Source organism: Onychomys torridus, chromosome 3, assembly GCF_903995425.1.
Source record: "Onychomys torridus chromosome 3, mOncTor1.1, whole genome shotgun sequence".
In the NCBI taxonomy this organism is placed as follows: Eukaryota; Metazoa; Chordata; class Mammalia; order Rodentia; family Cricetidae; genus Onychomys; species Onychomys torridus.
The window spans coordinates 44458233-44481684 of record NC_050445.1 but is presented as its reverse complement, the minus strand read 5'-3'; the positions used below and the strand labels follow the sequence as shown (position 1 = coordinate 44481684).

At 37.6% G+C, this 23452-nt stretch overlaps 1 protein-coding gene across 4 annotated transcripts in view; it reads right to left on the bottom strand.

Annotated features, from left to right (window-relative positions):
• Pot1 (protection of telomeres 1) overlaps positions 1-23452 on the bottom strand; it is a 120401-nt gene that overhangs the window by 3345 nt on the left and 93604 nt on the right. For all 4 annotated transcript variants that reach the window (XR_004944506.1, XR_004944505.1, XR_004944507.1 and 1 more), the window contains 4 exons: positions 11663-11777; positions 8456-8638; positions 7541-7634; positions 4985-5121 (listed from right to left, as the gene is read on the bottom strand). The gene's annotated coding sequence lies outside the window, so the exon portion shown is untranslated. The remainder of the gene's footprint in view (positions 1-4984; positions 5122-7540; positions 7635-8455; positions 8639-11662; positions 11778-23452) is intronic.

The following is a 23452-nucleotide window of genomic DNA, read 5'->3' as shown; positions in this document are numbered from 1 at the left end:
TTTCCTTGGTTCTCAGGCCCCTTTGGCTCTTTCTGCCTTAGCATGTTTTTTTTTTGTTTTTTGTTTTTGTTTTTGTTTTAAGAAGCTAAACTTCTCGAATGCCTTAAAACTAAAATGAGTTATACTCAACAGGTTATAAAAGATGCAGAAACTTTCCATTCTACCTAGGGAAACTTTGAAATTACAGTTTCTTGTCTCTTATGATAATTTTTCTTCTGACTATCAGTGAGAAACAAAGGCACCAATGTCAGACACAATTTCTGTCATATCTTCTTTTCCAACCATGACATTAATTATTAAGTATTTCAAAATTAAGAATTCTTAGTTAATGTTGCCAGTTATACAAAACTGGAAATGTATGTATGTTATTCATACACTGCACATTTTAATTGTTTTAAGATATATATAATAAAATTTATTGTTTTACCCTATTAAAGTACAAGTTTAAGTCAAGTGTTTAAGTACATTCCCGTTATTCTGCTTGCATAATTGCATATACATATTAAAACCAACCCTCTTCACCCCTTTATCTGTAGAAACTGCCATTCTACTTATTTTTTCTATGAATTAGACTATGATGGGTAGTCATGCATACAGTATATGTGTTTTTGCAACTGTCTTTATTCATTAAGCATGTCCTCAAGGCTCAGCCATGTTTTAGCATGCAATATGCATGTTTCTTTTTCAGGATGATAACACTCCATTGTGTTTGTACGCCATATTATGTTTTAGCTTTTCATCTGTCCATAGACATATGGGCTACTTCTACCTCTTGGCTGTTCTTAATAGTGGTCCTATGGCTATGGCATTGTAAATATTGCCTTGTTGTGTTGCTTTCAGTATTTTGGGATGTGTAACCAGAAGTAGAATGGCTGGGCTATAGGGTGTTTTTCCCCCCAACTGGAGGAGAGTCACTATCCTTTCTCACCAACAATCTAGTTTCACATTTTTCCACTCAGCAACTATCCTGAGGGTGATGAGGGAACCTATGATGGTTGTAGCTAGGATCAGTTAAATATTTGATGTGAATACATTTTGTAATGTTCCTTAAGTTTTAAGAAAATTTGTGTGGACTTATTTTCTATGATGATGGAAATTTGCTAGATATGCACACTTTGAAACACAAAATCCTTGCAAAAAATGAAGACAAAAATAGACACCTCCAATGAGAAGGCCCACACTTTTGGACTAATCTGCTTGGAAAAAGTTGCTAGAGAACTGGCTGGTGCCTCTAGCCAGGTGGAACTTATTAGGAGCTAATTACTACGTTCTTATCTGAAAATATCTGCACCTGCTACTCCCATGTGTTCAACAAAATGTCTGTTACAAAGTAGATTAAGAAGAAAAGGCAATCATGCACAATGCTTGGGGTGACATTTATACTGAGCTAGATTAGATCAAACATATCATTTTTAAAAATGAACATCATTCAACTGCTCACCCACCAAGGTAGACTGTTGTACTCTAAATTTTAATCTCTTTGAGATCAAAGGGTATGATCGTTTATGGCCACTCTACATATGCTTCATTCTGGTTTCATTCCTGCTGCTTATATTGAAGGGCTGTTTGTGAAACAAATGAATGAATGAGTGAAATTAATATTGCTGTGTACACTAAGACTCTAATAGAAAACATATACTCAAACTATGATGATTGGAGGAAAGTTAGTTCATCACAGATGTAAGTAGACAGTAAGGTGTCTGGGAAAGTCAAGTGACCAAATGGGAACCCAAGATACAGATGAAGGAAACAGAGGATACCAGGATTCAGGAGGTAAAAGGAGACCCATTTTCACAGAGGAACAGTCTTCCTCCTATATCTTTCCTTGGCTCCACCTGCTAAAGCCTAAACCTAAAGACACAAGCTTTCTACTGTGCTGTTTGCTTTTCCTCAGTAGCATGATGAAGATTTATCTGATATACAAACCTCACATATTTAAAGGATGCTGTTTGATGGGAACAATTCAATGGATTTAAACACATGCATGCTAATGAGGCCTCATCACAAGGAAGGTAACAGGTGTGTCTGTCACCTGTCCATGGATAGAGTGCATACACCATAGAAGAGTGGAAAGTGAATCTGGATGGGCAAACAGCAGATAGCTGGCATTGTCTTAGGCTACTGCACTGCCCTAGGCAGCTATTAGAGGAATGAAACAAAGGTGTGACATGTAGTCACATACAGCAGCACATCCATCTACACATCACTCTTATTCCCACTTTGGTTTGATTTTGTTTTAGTCATATATGCAATTAAAAATACCCACTTTTAGAATGAGAGTAGGAGCACGCGAGCGTGTGTGTACACACACACACACACACACACACACACACACACACACACACACATACTCCTTCCAGTGAAGGAGGAAGAAAGAGAAATCAGAAAATAAAAAATAAAATATGGAAGGCTGAGAGAAAATAAAAAAAGCATATACATATAATAGATAAATGGATCAAGAAATATCCAGGTATGAAAAAACAGGGTGGCTTGCAGAAAGATGGAAGATGGAGGAAGGAAGGCAGAAGAGGAGGCAGGGGGGGAGGCGGCAAAGCTGCGTCCCTGGAATCAGACTGTAAGTACACTATTCATTGGGGCTGCTCTAGCCGTAGACAAATCTGCATGGTGTGATCTTTTTAAATGCTGGGTAAAATGCTCAATAAAATATATATTTCAGCTGGGGAAATTATCTGACTCTATGACTTGTTACAAATGTTCTTCATTTAATTTATAAATGAACAAAAGTATGTTCCACGGAACAGATATACATACATATGTGTGTATTGCATTTAATTTAATTTTTTTTTCTTTTTCTTTTTTTTCTGAGCTGAGGATCGAACCCAGGACCTTGTGCTTGCTAGGAGAGCACTGTACCACTGAGCTAAATCCCCAACTTGGAAGCAATTTTACCATGAAGAAAATGAAAAGAGAATTATTACTATCCACCATTCATAAATTGTTTTTATCTTCCATAACATTCATTCCCTGTTTTCTACATTGTCTTTTGTGACCCTGTATATGTATATAATCATTACCTATCAGCTGATGTTTTCCATATTGATACAACTATTGTTACATACACTTTCACTTTTTTTCCTATTGAACATTATTAAGTTTGAATACTACTGAGTTCTCCAGTGTCTTTGCACACATCTGCTATGCCTGATCCTGTGCCTTTGGCAACTCTAGCCCAAGAGTCACATAGGAAGGAACAGTGCATTGCTATAGACATGAGTGATGGAAGCAGGGTCCAGATCTCTTCAGTCTCTTTTCTCTAAAACGGCTTCCCTAACTGAAGATTTTAGTGGAAGAACAGAAAAACTGCAATGTGCCAGTAAAATGTCATTTGGATTCCACTTTTCTTTTTCTTAAAAACACAAAACTCATCAACAACAACAAAAATAAAAACAAAACAAAAAAACCAAAACAGACTATGAAACTCTTTCCTGGTTGTTTCACAAATGCTAGAAACCACAGAGTGACGTCCTCATTTCAGTGTGATAATCTGTTTACAGAAGTTGTTCTTACTTACATCTGAAGCTAAATTCAACATGAACTGTGTAGTTCATTCTATCATAAGTCACTATTGACTTTTTAAAAAAAATCTCAGCTCATTGCAGAAACTAAGAAATGCCATAGGTTTACTAAACAGAATCACATAATGCTTCTATGTTGTGGGAATTCAATCCATTCAGCCAATGGTATTGGGCTGACTAGGCCTAGGGCGTGGTCTTGTCTGGGTATGTGACCTGAGGAGGAGGATCGTGCTCTCTCTCTGGAATGTGGAAGGTTTCCACATACCAGTGAGCTGGTATGGAGCTTTCCCTATGCTTCCCTGGAGGGTGAGGCAGCTGTGCACCTTCATTCTCTATTCGTGAGTGTTATTTTCATTTTATCACTTAATAAATTATTGACCATACTACTGTGGATTCTCACTTCACTTTTACTTGGGGATTAGGGACAGTGACATCAACAATGACCACCTCAAAGGCTTTATAGTATCACACACAATACTAACTCATCAGAATATAGTTAAGAAAGACAATTCTTTGACAAAGGTACTCATGTTGCTAATACAGTCACATTGTAGCTAGATAATGCTGGTGAGTGGGCAGTGTTGACTCTCATTGTTAACCAAAATAAATAAGTGTGTCTATGATATCAACAATGTTTTTGATAAAGAAGAGAGACTAGGGGCAATTAGTACAAATTAAAACAGAATAAAAGAAGGTAGGAAGATTCTGTAAGTCCCTATTAATACACATGCAACTTTACTCTTTAATGAGATATTTCAAAGTTTCAAATTTCCAATGACTATGAGCTTTACTTTATGTGCTGGGGGAGGGGTAAGTGCCCTTGTGCCATCTGTGAGTGTGGCTGTCAGAGGACAGCTTGCTGGTGTTCATTCTGCCCTTCTATTATGTGTACCCTGAGGATTAAACTTGGGTCATCAGCCTTGGCAGAAAGTGGTATTTATCTGCTGAGCCATCTTGCCAGCTGTATTAAGAACTTTTTTTTTTAAATATGTGAATGAAAGAGTCCAGACTCCAAAGTTAAACTCCCTTGTACAGTAGGAGCTGCTTCTTGGAAATGAAGGCTGCAATTCTGGAGCTTTAGTTGCCCTGGGATTCTAATGAGAGGGTGTTGAATTTCCAGATCAGCATGGGGACCACTAGGCACACTTGTACATACAGACTAAGCATTTCCTTGGATGGTTTTCAGAGCTGAAATCCACTCTTGCATAGTTCTGAGAGGACACTGTAATTATAACATTCCTCCAGAACTTTTTGGAGCCTCTGAAACTTTGCAGGGGATTGGAATGGGCTTGGACACCAGCAGCTGTGACAGAGCCAGTTAAGTTTCTGGAGGTCTCTGAACACACGTTTGCAGAGTTGCTGAGAGAGTTTGTGGGCTGATGCCTGCTGTCTCACTTTCAATTTATTTCTAGATGAGTTCAGAATCCTGTGAGAAAGAGCTCCCTCACCTGCCTCAGTGTTGGTAATGCCACAGTGCGGTTTCTAGCTTCAGGCTTCCAAAGTGTTTGATTTGATGACACTGAGTTGGCACTTCATATTGGCTGGAATTTTCTGTATTTACAGTCTTCATCTGACAATCCAAGATCTGTGTATAAATAAATTAACAATTGAACATCCATTATAAATTGCACGTTTAAACAAAATGTGTAACTTGCACACTGGCTAAGATTTTTTTCAGAAAATAAAAATTATTATTTTACATTAACTTTGGGTATGTGTAGAAATCTGTGCAGCTGTAATTTATGTGCACTTTTAGTTATGAGTTCATTAAGAGAAAATTGTGACAGTTAATCAGCATGTAAATCATATGTTTCTATATCATTTAGAATATATTTTGACATATGTAAGAATACTAAATATCAAAATTTAAGGCATTAGTCTTGCAATGAAAAAATACATACTACAGAGAAAAGCTGTCTTGCTTGCAGAAACACTGAAATAAAAATTTAATTAATAGTTACCAGATTAACACATTTTCCTTGTTGATAACAGGTGCAACATGAATTCAGTCCTCACTCTTGTACTCCAAACCTCAGCTGTCACCTCTGTTCACAAGATGCTGGTATGTTATTCATTTTAATAACTAAAGATTTTAGACATGTATTCAGAATTAAAATGAGTCAGCTTAAATGACCATCCTGAATTATTTTCTCTTCATAAATATGTTATAATGTACTATACAGTTTCTGAATGCCAAAAGGGAAGTTCATATCACTTTTGTTAGGAACTTCACAAGGTTCCTAAGGGAGAAAAAGAGTTGTAAAGAAGCCTGAGATTAAAGGTAAGTATATGAGTAATGGAAGGAATTTTCAGTTGTATCCATCAGTTGGGCTTTTTAATCCCATCACTCCTTTGGGAGATCCTGAAAGCAATGTGAATTAGCATCACCTCAGAAGCCCAATTAGGCATTATGCTAATTGTCTCACATCCATTATCCTCTTTAAATCTCAGTATTTCTAGAAAATGTGACCAACTGAGGTTAAGAGAATGAACCTGGTCAACCTCAGAGTGCCTGAAAGTACAGAGCCCTGTTTGTAAACCAGGTGGGGCTCCAGGCCCCATGGGAAGGAACACTATGTGAAACCTTTTTCAGAGGGAATCATTCACTTTCTTTTCACACTTGCTTTCTTCACACTTCGTTGCCATTTTCTTGGTAGATTAATGGTTTATGAGTGTGATGTTGTACTTTACAGGTAGCACCCACAAGCACTCCCTCTCCACAATAATGACTTCCTTAAGGACAAACACTACCTTGATATTACAAATAATGAAAACTCAAAAGGGAGGGGGTAACCTGAAACTGGGTGTGCAAAAACAAGGTCTCTGAGGTGGAACCAGTTCTACAACATGAAGGCCGACCATAGCTATACGTGAGCTCCTGTCTCATAAGACAAAAGAAGAAAGAGAAGGAGGAAAGAAAAATGATCTGGGTAGAGAATATTTAACAAGTGATAGGGCTTCAGTGAGCTGCTGTGGTGTGAAGTAGAGAATGGAATTGCAATGAGAAAATACAGCATGCATGTTACAGAAATGAAGAAGGGAAAAATGAAAATAGACAAAGAGAAGAGAATGTACAGAGAAAAAATCAGAGGGAAATGAAAGAAAAGAAACTAAAATGTGGTTAGACTCTTCCACAAAGTAGACATTTTTATACACGACACTCTGTGTAAGCTTCACATTAACTGATCCAAACGTTTCATAGAATACTTTCTCTCATTTTTATAAATTAGAATGGCAAGCGCATTTCAGGTAACATTTAGCTGACAGAAGAGCCTGAACTAGAAGCAACATCTTGTGATTGCTGGCTGCCACATATTTAAGCTTAGATGGGAAAGGAGAAAATACAGATAGATATTTAGATTACTCTGAAAAGATGTCGTTTCCTTGCTAAACTAGAAATATTCTTTATGATGCTGCTGGTTATAATATCTTACATATTTGTTGAATTTAATAGAAAATATTTTGTAAATTTCCCCACTGTTCAGTGCACTCATTTTAATAGGCTAATATTTGTGTTTTGCTTGTAAATTAGAAGATACTTTTGTGTATTTGATAATGACCTCTTCTGTTTCTGTTCATTTCACCATATAAAGCAGCCATATTAATAGGGCCTGCTAGACATTGTAACATCCCTGTCTCAATCTTTGTGATCCAAAAGAAGAAGAAAGGGATAAATTAGTTTGTTCATTTATTCAGCCAGCCTAAAGAGAAGATGGTTAAAGAAAGTGAGGGAATGAACATGTTTTCTTTGGAAGTGCATTTTCTTTTATTGTAGCCAGAAATTAATTAGGATGAAGTTGTGTCCACACACAGGTGCATATATGTATACATACAATCAAATATGAGTATATCTCATTTATTGTTACATTTATAGTACTGTATTAATGTAAGCACTTAATTGTAAACCAAGATCTTCATGTTCCTTCAGATAAATGATCTTAATGTTTCTGTCTGATTTACAGTTATGTCCCACATAATTAAATATGCCATATGAAAATACTTACTATGGCTTTGGTCCCAGATAAGATCCAAGATTATTCATGTACACATCACCAAAGATTTCTTTAAGAATAGTGTTTCATTGGTATAAGAAAACACCTAGGATAATGAACACAAAAAGTGAATTTGGGCTTCCAGTGGTTCCAATCTGTAACCAACTTGTTCTGTTGATTTGAGTCTGTGGTGTTAAGTCACATCCTGGCAGGAATGTATGGCAGAGTGGAAATTGTTAACATCATGATCTAGGGAACAGAAGAAGGTGACCAAGGTCCCACAGTCTTTTGCTATAAAAAATGCTTATGGCCCCTTCTTGGGGTCACAGAGCCAGACACCTGCCTGTGGCTGTAACTGCTTAGAAGATTTTATATCCTACGATGATGGAATAAAGTTGCTTCTACTCATCTAACTTTGATGGCCTCATCCTCAATATTTGTGTAATGCCCAGACCAACACAGTCTCTCAATTGTGTAATCATGGGATCATGGCTGTAACACACTGGCATTTGGGAAACGCTGATGATACAAAGTACAACAACAGCAGTCCTCCCCAGATATGCTTGGTATGAGGTGCCAGGTCATGTCTGCCCTTCCTTCAGTTTTCTTCTGTCTGCTTGAGATGCAGTAGGAATTTCAGTGCTTCTGGAAAATACTGTCACTAGTCCTTATATAACTGTATTGGTGAAAGGGTTCTTCCTTTTCATGCAATTTTGGTAGGATAGATGTTGAGTAACTCACTGGAAATCTACATGAAAGAAATTAGACTGATGTTGATGTTATCAACATAAGTCTAAGTGACTTTTGGAGGTCCATCTTCATGTATCTTCAAGAATCGAAATATGCTTCTTTCAAAACTAAGAAAGACTTGTGAAAAATCATCTCAACTACCTTTTATACACTGGCAAACACAGAGCACATACATACCAAGATGCTCCTGAGTGTGCACTTTGTCAGTGCTCGACTCCGACTGTGCACTGGGAACTTCACTGCTGTCGCACAAGCACTCTGAGATTTCTGTCTTCTTGCATTATAAATTTAACTGAAAGTTGTCTGAATTTCTTGTTCAAGGATCTCAGTGTAGTGGGTTCTCAGTACCTCTGACTGAGTCTAAAGAAAAGTAGGAAAACTGGTCTTTGGCTATTTATTAAAATTACATTCCATTCAAGATATCTTGTTTTTTAAATCGTCTTAAAAATGTTTCAGGGGAAAGTCAAATGCCATTTTAAAAACCTAAACTATTACAAGCAAACATTGGTAATGAAGGTTGATTTCCTGGATCACGGGAACATTGCTCTTGCTATCTTTGTATCTTGTTTACGTTCATAAGAAAGAAACATAGAGGCTCCCTGTGGGCAGTAATTAGCATGTGCCCAAGGACTGGAAATCATTTCCTCAGAGTCCTGCATGTCCAGCCTCCCAGATAAACAAGAGAAAAAGACATACCTGATTGTACTGTGTGTGCCTCCTTCCTTCTTAGGTTCCTAGCTCATCTCTCCCGTGAGCTTGCTTCCTTCCTCATTTTCGGTTCCTTGCTTCTATATCATATTTTGATTTGTTGGTTTTTTTCCTCCTGCATGTAATCTCTTGGTGTTTTATGCATCTGCATTGTTTGTTGTCTTCCAGATTCTCTTTCTAACTATATTATCTGACATTTGCCATTTTTTGTCCCCAATATTATTTGCCATTCCAATTTCATTTTCTTTTTTTGAACAATGCATAATAACTGTACATGTCTATAGTATAAACCATGATAATTTAGTTCACTTATGCAAAATGTAATGATCAAATCAAGATAATTAGCAGCTGTAGACATTTATAATTTCATGTTTAGAGCCTTTGGACTCCTTTCATCTACTTCTGCATAAAAAAAATAAAAGATGAGTTGTCATAAACTATCATCACCACACTGGACTGTGGCACACATTTCCCCTGACAGAATCCTGGTCACCTATTTATTATCTGACTTCTCTCTGTACCCATTCTCTTTAGTTTTGCATTTTGGAGCAGAACAACTAATCTATTGCCAATGATAGCAACTTTTTCTTCATTGTAGTATAAAATGTTGTCTCACTCAGAGGTACACACCATGCTTCATTAGCACAGGGTGTACTTGCTAGATTTATGCCAACTGAACATAAACCAGGGTTACCTGGGAAGAAGGGGTCTTAAATTGAGAAAATTATTTCACAGGAGTGGCCTGTAGGCAAGTCTCTGGGGCATTTTCTTGACTGAAGTTTGATGTGGGGTGGCCCAACTTACTGTGGGTGGTACTACTCTTGTACAGTTGATCCTGGGTGATAACAAAGCATGTAGAGCAAGCCATGAGTAAGCAAGCTCATAGGTAGCACTCTTCTATGGCCTCGGCAACTGCTTCTGCCTCCAAGTTTCTGCCATGAGCTCCTACCCTAACTTCCTTGGACACTGAGCTATGATGTAAAAGTGTAAGCAAAATAGTCTTTTTCCTCCCCAAACTGTTTAGTGTTATGGTACTTATACAAGCAATAAAACCCCTAACTAAGACATCAAGGCAGCCTTCTCTTTGATCACTGTTGCCTTAGTCCCTGGTCATACACCCAAGGTTATCGAAGACTAGGTTTTGCCTCATCCTGTATGACTTCAGTATTCTAGGTGACACTCCTCACTCCCACTGCTTCCAGAAACTGAAACCAGCTCTCACAGGGAGTCCTAATGCATTTGCTGACTCAAAGTTGAATTCCATGATGAAAACAAAGTTTCTCAAGATAGAAATCCTCAATGGTTCTCTTCTTAAAACAACAACAAGGCCTGTTTACTACCAAAACTATTCTGAAATGCCTAGCCTATCTAGCATGAAAGACAGGAATATGGAATTTAAAATTGAAATAAAATTAAAAACACAAGTAGTTAAGTGACTAAATTAGCTTTGATTAAAATAATGACTAAAATATCTAATGCCTGATTGCAGCATGGGACCCAGAGTATCAAATCTTCAAAGACAAGGTAGAAAGAAATCTTCTCACTAGAGTTAAGTAAGGAGTTCAAAGAAATTTGTCTGTCTGGAAGTTGGTGTCCCCCTGTATGCTTCTGACCATTAGCAAGCTTTTCCATGGATCTTTCATTCAAATTATCACTATCGTGTGAAAAAAAAATGGGGGTGGTGATTTGAAGTTTAAGTAGTCTTGGCTTTAGTTAAAAGAAAGCAAAATATTAAAGTTAATAAAAACCAGATTGACTTGCCGACAAGGATTGGGGAAAGTTCCCAGGGACTCACCTCTAGGCAAAGAGCTATAGGCAATTAAGGGCTGCTGAGAGAGGGAGAATTAGTCTTTTCCAGGGATATTAAATCCCTGATCGTTTATCTAACTCCAAGTGCTCAGTCTTAAACAAATATACAAAATGATCAACACTAAATGGGAGCTTTATTTGTGTGTGACGTGATTTGTGTGTGTGTGTGTGTGTGTGTGTGTGTGTGTGTGTGTAAGAGAGAGAGAGAGAATAAAGAGAAGGTCATGAATTTGAGAGGTCATAGGGAGAACATGGGAAGAGAGTTGCAGCAAGGAGAGGAAGATGTGGGAATTATTCAAAAACAGAACTCATAAATGAAATTCTCAAAAATTATTTTCAAAAAAGCAAAATCCAGTGTGTAATGACAGGGTTATAAAGACATGTACATATCTTGAAGAAATTTATTAGGCCCAGAGAGAAAAAAGTTATTAGTCGTGTGGAAGCATAGATAAGACCTTGGAAGAACAAAATGAGGACCTGGGCCTTCAGAATTTGGGAAGAACAGCAGAGACGTTGAAGAGATGATAGCTAAAGGCTTTTCAGAACTGGTAAGGCACATTCGTATCTAGTCCCAGGGTTCTCAGTGTCTTCCCAAAACCATAAATGATAGTTTCTCAAAACACAATAGAAATTTTACAGATAAAGGGGCAGTGACACATTTAAGTGGTTAAAGGCCCACCCAAGCTAGTGAGCTGAGTTTGATTACAGAGACGCTAAGGTGGTTTGAGTGAGATGTCCACACATCTGTGAAGCATTTGAATACTTGGTCCCAGTTGTTGGTGCTGCTTGAGGAGTCTTAGGGGGTGTGATTTTGCTGGAGGAAGTATGTTAATGGGGCCCAGCTTTGAGGTTTCAAAAACCACTCACCATTCCCAGTTAAAGCTTTCTGTTTTCCATTGGTTTGGGATGTTTAGCTCTCAGCTTCCAGTTCCAGGTTCCCTGTCTGCTGTGGGCTGTCTTCACCATCACGATCCCTAAACCTCTGAAACCATAGACACAATGTCAGCTTTCTTCTGTAAGTCACCTTGGTCATGGTGCTTTATCACAGCAATAGAAAAACCACTAATACAGACACACAAGGTGGAAGGTGAGAACAGAGTCCTGAGAGCTGTCCTTTGACATCCACGGACATGCCATGGCACGTTCACACTCCTGACCCCATCCCTACCTTTCTTCATGCACACAGAAATAAATAAGAGTATAATAAAACTGTTCACAGGTGATTGAAGGCAATGAGTAGACTGACCATAGTTTCCATGATTCTCAGGTAGAAAATGAACACTTCTTGCTTCCCTTTGTACCATTTTCTTTGGAATAGGAGGTCTTCATGAACATTGTTCCTGCAAGTCCCTTATGCTGTTGTTAGTGGAAATAGTGATGCCTGCAGACATAAAATTTTATTCTGGCTTCAGGGACATCTTAAAAATCCAGGACTTGGGAATGTGTGTGTATCTATGTCAACATGTGTTTCTTGTTTTCTTTGTCTCTTTTTCTTCTGTTTGTTTTGTCCTGTTTGTTTGTCTGGTTTGTTTTTGCTTATCTTATTTTATTGTTATTATTATTATTATTACTACTACTATTATTATTATTATTATTATTACTATTATTATTATTTATATGCCTCCTGTTTATTTTAAAATGAGAAACAGGAAGGGGGTAGACTTGGATGGGAGGGCAGGTGGGGAGGATCTTGGAAGTGTTGAAGGAGGGGAAATTGTAATCAGAATATAATCTATGAAAAAATCTATTTTCAATAAATGAAAAACAGAAAATAATAAATCCAGGACTTCACACACAGCAGACATCAAAACAGAGTAGCAAGTAATCATCCTCCATGCTGCTTTTCTTTGTGACCTTGTGATTTCTCAAGTTCTCAATCTTCAAGTGTTGGTGTATGTCTACTGTAATACCATAAATACCCCTGGGCTTGACAGTGGATCTCTTAGCATAAACTATATCTCTGCATATTCAAGTAATCATCATTTTTAAGAGCCAAATATTGGAACTCAAATATTAAATAAGTAGAATAACCTTTACTTTATACCATTGTGCACACCCACAGGCACACACAAATACACATATTTATATGTGTATACATACATGTTAGCACATATATTCAAGTAATTATGAATATTAGAATCAAAGAAACCATTAGGGAAGGACCCAGAAAGACGAGAGGGCAAAGGGATCATATAACTGGAGTTCTAAGGGATAATGTCCTGATGAATCAGCAAAGGTCAAAGATGGGACTAGAAAATAAGAATGGCCATCAAGCTTATCCATTCCCACCCAGCAGGTTTGAAAAGCTACAAGAAAACATTCATGAAAGAAACTCCTTTTCTCCTGCTTGTGAGAAAAGAGGGCAAGGGCACTTAATGATACAATTTAGTCTATACTAGCTTCTTACTTTTACCCCTGTTGTCAACTGTCTTCCTGGTGTCCCTGGCACTTACTGAAGCCTTCAGTGTCTGACTCACAAAACAGAACCCCGTGGGAGTCTGGCATAGCTCTCCCCCTTGCTAGCTTGGCTTTCCGTCATTCCTCCCTGTAGTCCACTCAGGGTCAGTCATCTACTCCCCAGGTCACATTCTGGGCTTTGTGTGCTCTGACACTTCACCTCTGAAACCCCAGCTCCAAAGTCCTGATCTTTGTGAGCAAAACCTTACTCTTCCAGGTTTCTAACACTGTAATTTCTATACAATTATTCAGGCATCTGAGTTCTCTAGAGTCCACATCTATGAACTCTTTTTGATGCTCATACATTCATAACTGAGTTTAGATCCTACCTTGCTGTGAGAATCTTGGATTCTACCTCTTAATTACATCAGTGGTCACCCTTCTCTCCATCTCCATTGATACCACCCCAGTTTAACCAATGTTTCCATTACATGGAATACTTTAACAATATCAATATTCTGCTTTTTCTCACCCTATGTTTTCAAACTTACTTTTCAATTCATTCTCTGCACAGCAATGAGAGTGATCATTCAGTAATGTAGTATCTGACCAAACCATTCCTACTTTGAAAACAACTGACTTCTAACCTTAAAGATTTCCCATGAAATAAATGCATCTGCTTCCCTCACAGACTTCTTTCTTAATCTTTGTACCCTACATTACTCCCACATTTCAGGTTGAGTGGGTCACTCTGCATTTATTCAGCATGGCATATCTTCTCTCATCTCTGACTTCTGCACCTGTCAGCTCCTCCTCTCAGAAGAGACTTGTTCTCCACCTTCCCCCATCACTTCCCCAATCCTTAGCATCCTTTGTACTGATTTTGCAATAACATCTCTCAGAAAGCTTTCCCTAACCTCTAGGTCTGGTTACAAGATGCTTGGACTTGCACATCACTGTGCTATTCAGTATCTCACAGCTGCCACTGTAGTCCTAAGCACCTCACTAGACTAAGATATGCAAAGACTGGAGTAGTATCTGTTCTGAGCCTGAACCATAGCCACTATTCAATAAACTAAATGTTTAAAATTAATGAAAAAGACTTAGATGTGGATAAATTAAATATGCATAGTTTCCAATTAGGATACTCATTATGAAACTAAAGTATTTATTCATGTTGGAGCCTTATTTGCCATCCTAGAAAGTTATTAGAAAAGTATTTATAAAATTCATATAGAATTTTTATGTATAATACTTTAATTAAATATTTGAAAGGTACAAATTATATACTTTAAAAAAGCTATGCACAAGTAATCTCTACTCTCTGTATTGAAAATTAATTTCCTGATTTCACATCAGCTTCTCTTTGAAGAGCTTCCTTCTTTTGTCTCAATGTAATGGAAGGTGACTTTCAGAGAGGAAACTGGCTTCTTTCAAATCCCAAATGACTTGGCCTGAGACTGCACTATAGGTTCTGTTAGTCTTCTAACATTTTCAGACAGACTCTCTGCCTTCAACAGAGCATTGGCTTTATATAAATGTAGTCTGTGCCACAGACTTGTTCTCCATAAAACCTCACTACCAAATTTCCTCGTGCCACCAATGTGTAAGTTGACTGAGAGCAGTGCTATTCATTCCTCTGCGGGTCTCTTCATAAAAGAGGAAGTGTCAGATGATGATAATTCTGTCTCCATCCAATGCCTAAAAATTGCAGGCAAATTAGGGGAACATAAAAGTTAGCAAGAGACATGTAAGAATCAAAGAAAAACACTAGGTTTTCATAACTGATGACATTTTGGTAACACCATCCTTGAAGACCATTACACTAAATCCAGCTCCTTGCAGCTGAAGGGAAAGAGGTTCTGCTGCCTTGGCAGACAGATGTGGCTATTTGAAGAAAGTATACTCATGAAGGCTTTGTACTTTCACAATGAAGGAGAGTTGGTAAGGCATATCTATGCTGGTAGCTTCAGACCTGGGGATAGTAACAATTAGAGGAATATGTGATACAAAATATAAGTTGCTGAGTCCAACTCCCAATATTCTGATCCACTAGGCAATTTTTTTGCTCATTTTTCTTTGTATTCTTGTTGTTATTGCTTTGAGATAAGGGCTTACAGCATAGCTCAGGCTGACCTTGAACTCATTATAACCATCTCAGCACCCCAGGGCTTGGGATTATACACTGCTGTTAGACTTTTCCTATTAGTTAGGAAATTTACCCCACTAGAGCACCAAGGACAGAATTGATTCACCTACGTCTAATACAGTGAATCAATGGTTCACTGAGCTTCCTTACTGAAGCATGGGTGATTCAAAGACAGCTACATTACCAAAAACCCACCCAGGCACTGTGGCAACTCACAAAAGCTTGAGAAACAAGTTCAAATCTCTAGAACTCACATAAAAACCTAGATGTAATTGTGCTCACCTTTAACTCCAGCATTGTCTGAGGTAGAGACAGGAGGATGGCTGGGCTTTATAACTACCAGATTAGCTAGATTCAATCAAAGCCTTTCTCACAGGGATTAAAGTGAAGTGTGATAGAAGAGAACACCCAGCACTTTCAGTGACTTCTATGCACACATGTGGAAGCCCACACCTTACACACATGTATATACAAGGCACATCTTATACGCACACACATGCATACAACACATACACACACAAGAAGACATTCTTTCACATGCACCTGTGTATTTATCTTTTCTTTTGGTCTTGATGCCTCCCTGTAGATCTGAGTTTTCAAGTTTGGAGGATTTTCATCATAGAAAACCCCTTTGGATTCCTTTGCGCTTCTGGTCGGCTAGCAGCAGATTATCAGCTGTTATCATCTGAGAAGTCTGTCTTGTCTTTCTTTGTAAAAATGTATTCTTTCTGTAGACAAAATTCTAGTGGAAAGGATTTTCTTTCAGCATGATAAGGAATTTACTGTGTTGGCTCTCCTTGCCTTTGGTGTATTTAGTGAGAAATCAATCATCTTTGAAACACCATTTCCTTGTACATAATATTCTATCACCTTCATTCCCAAGTCACACACAACACTCTCTGGCTTTCAAGATTTTCTTTCCTTAGTCATAATGTTTTATAATGTATACACTTATGGTTTCCTGTGTATTCATTTAGCTGAATTTCCTCTCACATTTTTAAACATGAGCTTGCTTTTCAAGAAATTTGAGAAATTCCATTTATTTTCAGTATTTTTTTTCTATTTTCTCATTCTTTGTCAGCTGAGAGACCACATAATATCTGTATCAGACAGCCTGGTATCAGCCCTCATATCTATGAATGCCTGTACCTTATCTTTAATCATTTTCATCTTCAAATCGCACTGCTATATCTCACATTCAATATTTTCTCCATTTCCTTCCCCATGCCCACCTCTTGTACTCTTCCCCTTTTCCCCTTCTTTCCCTTGCCTCCTCTCCATTCCTTTTATCTTCTCTGGTTTTGTGGTTCTGGGCAACAAACCACAGACCTTGCAAATGGTTGGCAAGTTTTCTACCACTGATCTATACCCCTAACCCTGGTTTAACTATGTCTTCATCATTTCCAATATACTGATAAATTCATCACATGACACTGTTTAATTTCCAGCTCAAGAATTTACACTATATTACCATATCTTGGCCCATATATCTGGCGGAAGCCTTCCATACCATCAGAAGCCAGGCCAGTTCTTAGAAAACATAGTAAGCCACCTCCCCTTCCTGCCCTACCTGCATCCACCCAGCTTAACCCCAAATGCCCCTCCTCTCCTGTCACCTCATCCTGGCTCACACCTCTGTGGGAGCCTTCCACCCCATCAGAGGCCAGGCCAGTATACTGAACCCCAGAGACTAGGCCAACTTCCAGGAAACAAGGCAGAAACCTCCTACCTCACCAAAAGCCAAGCCAGGTTTCTGAACCACAGAAGATCCCCAGCCATATCAGAGACCACACACACAGCCATAAATTTGAGCAACAAACCCCTGCTGGACTAGAGGCCATCCAGGCCATTAGAAGTCCAGCCCCAAATGTGGGCAGAGACCCCCTACTCAACCACGGGTGATGACAGCCAGGAGACCTGAGAAGAAACAGAAATCAAGGAAGAAAGTACCCATCCAACAAGGGCAAACCCAGAAATTAGCACCTAGATGTATAATCACTCCAAATCCAAATTGTGTAAGAACACAAACAACAGACAGGGCAATATGTCACCACCAGAGGTCAGCCATCCCACTAGAGCAAACTCTGACTATTCCGACACAGAAGAAGCATGAGAAAACAACCATAAAACCAATTTTATTATGATGATAGAGGTTCTTAAAGAGGAAATGAATAAATCCTTTAAAGAAATCAAGGAAAAGACAATCAAAACAACTGGAGGAAATCAATAAATCACCTAAACAATGCCAATAAAACAAAACAACAACAACAACAACAAAAAAAAAACAAACAGTTGAAGGAAATGAATAAAACAGTTCCAGACCTAAAAACAAAAATAGAAGCAATAAAGAAAACACTAACTGAGGGATTCTGGAAATGGAAAATCTAGGTAAGTGAACAGGAAGTGCAGATGCAAGCTTCACTAACAGAACATAAGAAATGGAAGAGGGAATCTCAGGTGTTAAAGACATGATAGAAGAAACAGATGTATGGATCAAAGAAAATGTTAAATCTAAAAAACTCCTAACACAAAATATCCAGAAAATTTGGGACACTATAAAAAGACCAAACACAAAGAATTATAGGAACAGAAGAAGAAAAATTCCAACTCAAAGGCATAGAAAATATGTTTAGCAAAATCACAGAAGAAATTTTTCATAACCTAAAGAAGGAGATGCCTATAAAGGTACAAAAGCCTACAAAATACCAAATAGCTTGGACTAGATTAGAAAGACTTCTCGTTGCATAATAAAATACTAAACACACAGAACAAAGAAAGAATATTAAAAGCTGCAAGAGAAAAGGGATAAAATAACATGTAAAGACAGACCCATTAGAATTATGCCTAAGGGAGACTCTACTAAAAGCCAGAAGGGCCAGGACAGATGTTTTGTAGACTCTCAAAGACCACAATTGTGAGCCCAGACTGCTACACCCAGCAAAACTTTCAATCACCATAGATGGAGAAAATTAAATATTCCATGATACAGTTAAATTTAAATAATATATACCACAAATTCAGCCCTACAGAAGGTATTAGAAGGATAACTCCAACCCATGGTTAACTATACCCACAAAAAACACAGGCAATAATTGTACACCAGCATAATCCAAAGAAAAACACACATGCACATAATACCACCAACAACAACTTCTGTGGGATGTCTTTCTAAATGCTGTGAATATGTGTTGCTCTGATTAGTTGATAAATAAAGCCATTTGCCCTATGGCAAGTCTGGTTATAGCTAGGTGGGAAATTGAAGAGAGAGACAGGATGAAAGGCAGAGGGGAGAGATGCCATCCTGCCATCTAGGGAGCAGCATGTAATGGCATACAGGTAAAGCCATGTAACATGTGACAACTTATAGATTAATAGAAATGGGCTGAGTTTAGTTATATGAGCTAGCTAGCAAGAGGCCTGCTGTAAACCATACAATAATATTAAGCCTCTAAGTGATTATTTTATTGGCTGAGGGACACAGGTGGAGAGATTCCTCCTGACTGCAAGGCCGGCAGAACTAGAGAAACCTTCCGACTGCAAACAACTACAACAAAATGACAGGAAATTTAAAAAAAAAATTGTTATCGGGCGGTGGTAGCGCACACCTGTAATCCCAGCACTCGGGAGGCAGAGGCAGGCGGATCTCTGTGAGTTTGAGGCCAGCCTGAGCTACCAAGTGAGTTCCAGGAAAGGCGCAAAGCTACACAGAGAAACCCTGTCTCGAAAAAGAAAAAGAAAAAAAAGAAAACGATAAAAAACAAACCCCAAAACAAAAAATCAAACAAACAAAAAATTTGTCATTGATATCTCTCAAATCAATGGATTCAATTCATCAATAAAACATTAACAGAATGGATGAAAAAACAAGATCCATCCTTCTACTGTATATAAGAATCAAGCTGGTATAGCTATTATAATATCTAACAAAAGATGGGGAAGGACACTTAATGCCCATCAAAGGAAAAATCCACTGAAAACGACATCTTAAATCTCAACATCTATGCCCTAAACACAAGGACAACTTTTTTTTTTTTTTTTTTTTTTTTTTTTTTTTTAAGGAAATACTACTAAAGCATAAGTCACACATTGACTCTCACACATTGATAGTGGGGGACTTCAATACCCCACTCTCCCCAATGGACATATCATCCAGACAAAACCTAAACAGAGAAATACTGGGGCTAACAGACTTATGAAACAAATGGATCTCATAGGTATCTACAGGACATTTCACCCAAATACAAAAGAGTACCCCTTCTTCTCAGCAACTCATGGAAAATTCTCCAAAATTGACCACATACTCCATCACAAAACAAGTGAAATAATTCCCTACATCCTATTAGAACACCATTAATTAAATTTGGATAATAGAAACAACAGAAAGCCTACCAACTCATGGAAACTAAACAACTTTTTTACTGAATTACCAATGGGTCAAGGAAGAAATAAAAAATTAAATTTAAGACTTCTTAGAATTCAATAAAAATGAATATACAACATACCCAAACCCATGGGACAAAATGAAAACTGCTAAGAAGAAAGTTCATAGCACTTTGGAGAGATTTTATACTAGCAAGTTGTCAGCACACCAAAACTCTAGAATAAAAAGAAGTAAACAAACCCAAGAAGAGTAGATTTCAGGAAATAATCAAACAGAGCTAAAATCAATAAAACAGAGACACAGAGAACAGTACAAAGAATCAATGAAACAAAAAGTTGGTTGTTTTAGAAAAACAAGATAGTCAAACCCTTATCCAAGTTAACCAAAGGACACAGAAAGAATATCCAAATTAATAAAATCAGAAATGAAAAGGGGGAGCATTAACAATAGACACTGAGGAAGTCGGGAGAATTATTAGGTCATCTTCAAAAACCCATACTCTACAAATTGGAAAATGTAAAAGAAATAGACAATTTTTTTTGATAGATATCACTTACAAAAGTTAAAGAAAGATCAGATAAACAATTTAAGTAGACCTATAATCCCTAAGGAAATAGAAACAGTCATTAAAAGTCTCCCATCAACAACAACAAAAGCCTAGGGCCAGATAGTTTTAGCACAAAATTCTACCAGACTTTTAAAAAGAGATAATACCAATACTCCTCAAATTATTTCACAAAATAGAAAGAGAAGGAACATTGCAAATTTCTTTTTATGAAGCTACAGTCAACCCAAACCACACAAAGACTCAACAAAGAAAAAGAATTATAGACTAATTTTCCTCATGAACACTGATGTAAAAATACTCAATAAAATAAAATACTGACAAACCAAATCCAAGAATAAATAAAAAAGATCATCCACTGTGATCAAGTAGGCTTTATCTCAGAGATGCAAGAGTGATTTGACATACAAAAATTTGTCAATGTAAGCCACCATATAAACAAACTAAAAGAAAAACACATGATCATCTCATTAGATGCTGTAAAAGTCTTTGACAAAAATCCAACAACATCACTTCATGATAAAAGTCTTCCAGCAAGCTAACAGCCAACATCAAGTTAAATGGAGAGAAACACAAATAAATTCCACTAAAATCGGGAATAAAACAGGGTTGTCCACTCTCTCCATATCTATTCGATACTTGAATTTCTAGCTAAAGCAATATGACTACTAAAGGAAATCAAGAAGATACAAATTGGAAAGGAGGAAGTCAAAGTATCATTATTTGAAGATGATGTGCTAGAATATATTAGCAACCCCCAAAATTCTACCAGGGATCTCACTCCTACAGCTGATAAACACCTTTAGTGAAATGGCTGAATAAAAAATCAGTAGCCCTCTTATACACAAACAATAAGCAGGCAGAGAAAGAATTCAGGTAAACAACATCCTTCACAAAACTCACAAATAATATAGAACATCTTAATGTAAATCTAACCAAGCAAGTGAAAGACCTGCTTGACAAGAACTTTAAATCTTTGAAGAAAGAAATTTGAGAAGATATCAGAAAATGGAACTATCTCCCATGTTCATGGACTTATAGGATTACCGCAGTAAAAATGGTCATCTTACTGAAAGCAATCAACAAATCCAATGCAATCTCTATGAAAATACCAACACAATTCCTTACAGACCTTAAAAGAGCAATGCCCAACTTCATATGGGGAAAAAAAAAAAACCCAGGATAGCTAAAACAATCCTGTACAATAAAAGAACTTCTGGTATCACCATTCTTGATTTCAATCTCTAATACAGAACTATAGTAATAAAAATCACATGGTATTGGCATAAAAACAGACAGGTGGATCAATGGAATGGAAGTGAAGACCCAGACGTAAATCCACACACCTGTGGACACCCTATTTTTGACGAAAAAGCCAAATTTTACAATGGAAAAAAGAAAGCATCTTCAATAATTGGTGCTGATATAACTGGATGTCCCCATGTAGAGGAATGCAAATGATTAATTCTTATCTATTACCCTGCACAAAACTTAAGTCCAAGTGGATCAGAGACTTCAACATGAATCCAGATACACTGACCGGATAGAAGAGAAAGTGGGGAATATCCTTGAATGTCATGACACAGGAGACAACTTCCTGAATGGAACACCAATAGCACAGGCACTAAGACTGACAAAAATGAGACCTCATTAAACCGAAAGCTTCTGTAAGGCAAAAGACATTGCCAATAGGACAAAACAGCAGCCTACAGAATAGGAAAAGATCTTCACCAACCCCACATTTGACAGAAAGCTGATCTCGAAAATATATATATATATATATATATATATATATATATATATATATATATATATATATATATATATATATGAACACAAGAAAATAGACATAAAAAGCCATATAATCCAATTAAAAAATAGGGCTTAGATCTAAACAGAGAATTCTCAACAGATGAATCTCAAAAGGTTGAGAAACACCTAAAGAAATGTCAACATCCTTAGCAATCAGGGGAATGCAAATCAAAATGACTATAAGATTCCGTCTTACACCTGTCAAAATGGTTAAGATAAAAAACACAAGTGACGGCTCATGCTGGAGAAGATATTGGGCAAGAGGAACACTCCTTCATTGCTGGTGGTAGTGCAAACTTGTACAGTCACTTTGGAAATCAATATGGCAGTTTCTTACAAAACTGGGAATCAATCTACCCCAAGACCCAGCTATATCACTCTTGGGTATATACCCAATGATGCCCAATCATTTCACAAGGATACTTGCTCAACTATATTCACAGCAGCTTTATTCATAATAGCCAGAACCTGGAAGCAACCTACATTTCCCTCAACCAAAGAATGTATAATAAAGGAAATGTGGTGCATTTACACAATGGAGTATTATTACTCAGCTTTTAAAAATAATGACGTCATGAAATTTGAAGGCCAATGGATGGATGGAACTGAAAAAAAAAATCATCCTGAGTGAGTGAAATCCAGAAAGACAAACATGGTATATACTCAACGATAAGTGGATATTAGCAGTAAAGTAAAGAATAACCATTCTATAATCCACAGACCCAGAGAGGCTCACGGAGGGGATACTCTGGAAATAGAAGAGATTTTGTGGGTAGACTTGGGCCAGATGTGAATGGGAACATGGAGAAGCATGTTAGGCAGTGGATGAAGGGGGAGAATACTGAAAAAGATGAATAGAAAATGGGAGGCATTTTGGGGTCAGGTAGAAACCTGGTGCAAGGAACACTCCCAGGCATCTATAAGGAAGATCCCAGCTAAGACTCCTAGCAACAGTGGATACATAACCTGACCTGACCATTACCTGTGACCACAGAAGACTTCCAGTGAAGGGATCAGGATAACAACTCAGCCACATAACCTTCGACCTACAGTCTGTCCTCCCTATGGGATGTGCTGGGGTAAGGGTGGCACAGAGACTGTAGGAGTAGCCAAACAATGACTGGTCCAGGGTCAGACCCATTTCACATAAGTAAGCCCATCCCTGACACAGCCTAGATCACCAGGACTTAGAGGCTGAATGGCCCAGAGTCCCAGGATAGAAACAAACACTGCTGGCAAAAATAAAATAAAGTCAGTGTAATGATTCCTAATGATATTCTGCTTTATTCATAGATTAGTACCTAGCTCAACTGTCATTAGAGAAGCTTCATCCAGCAACTGATAGAAATAGTT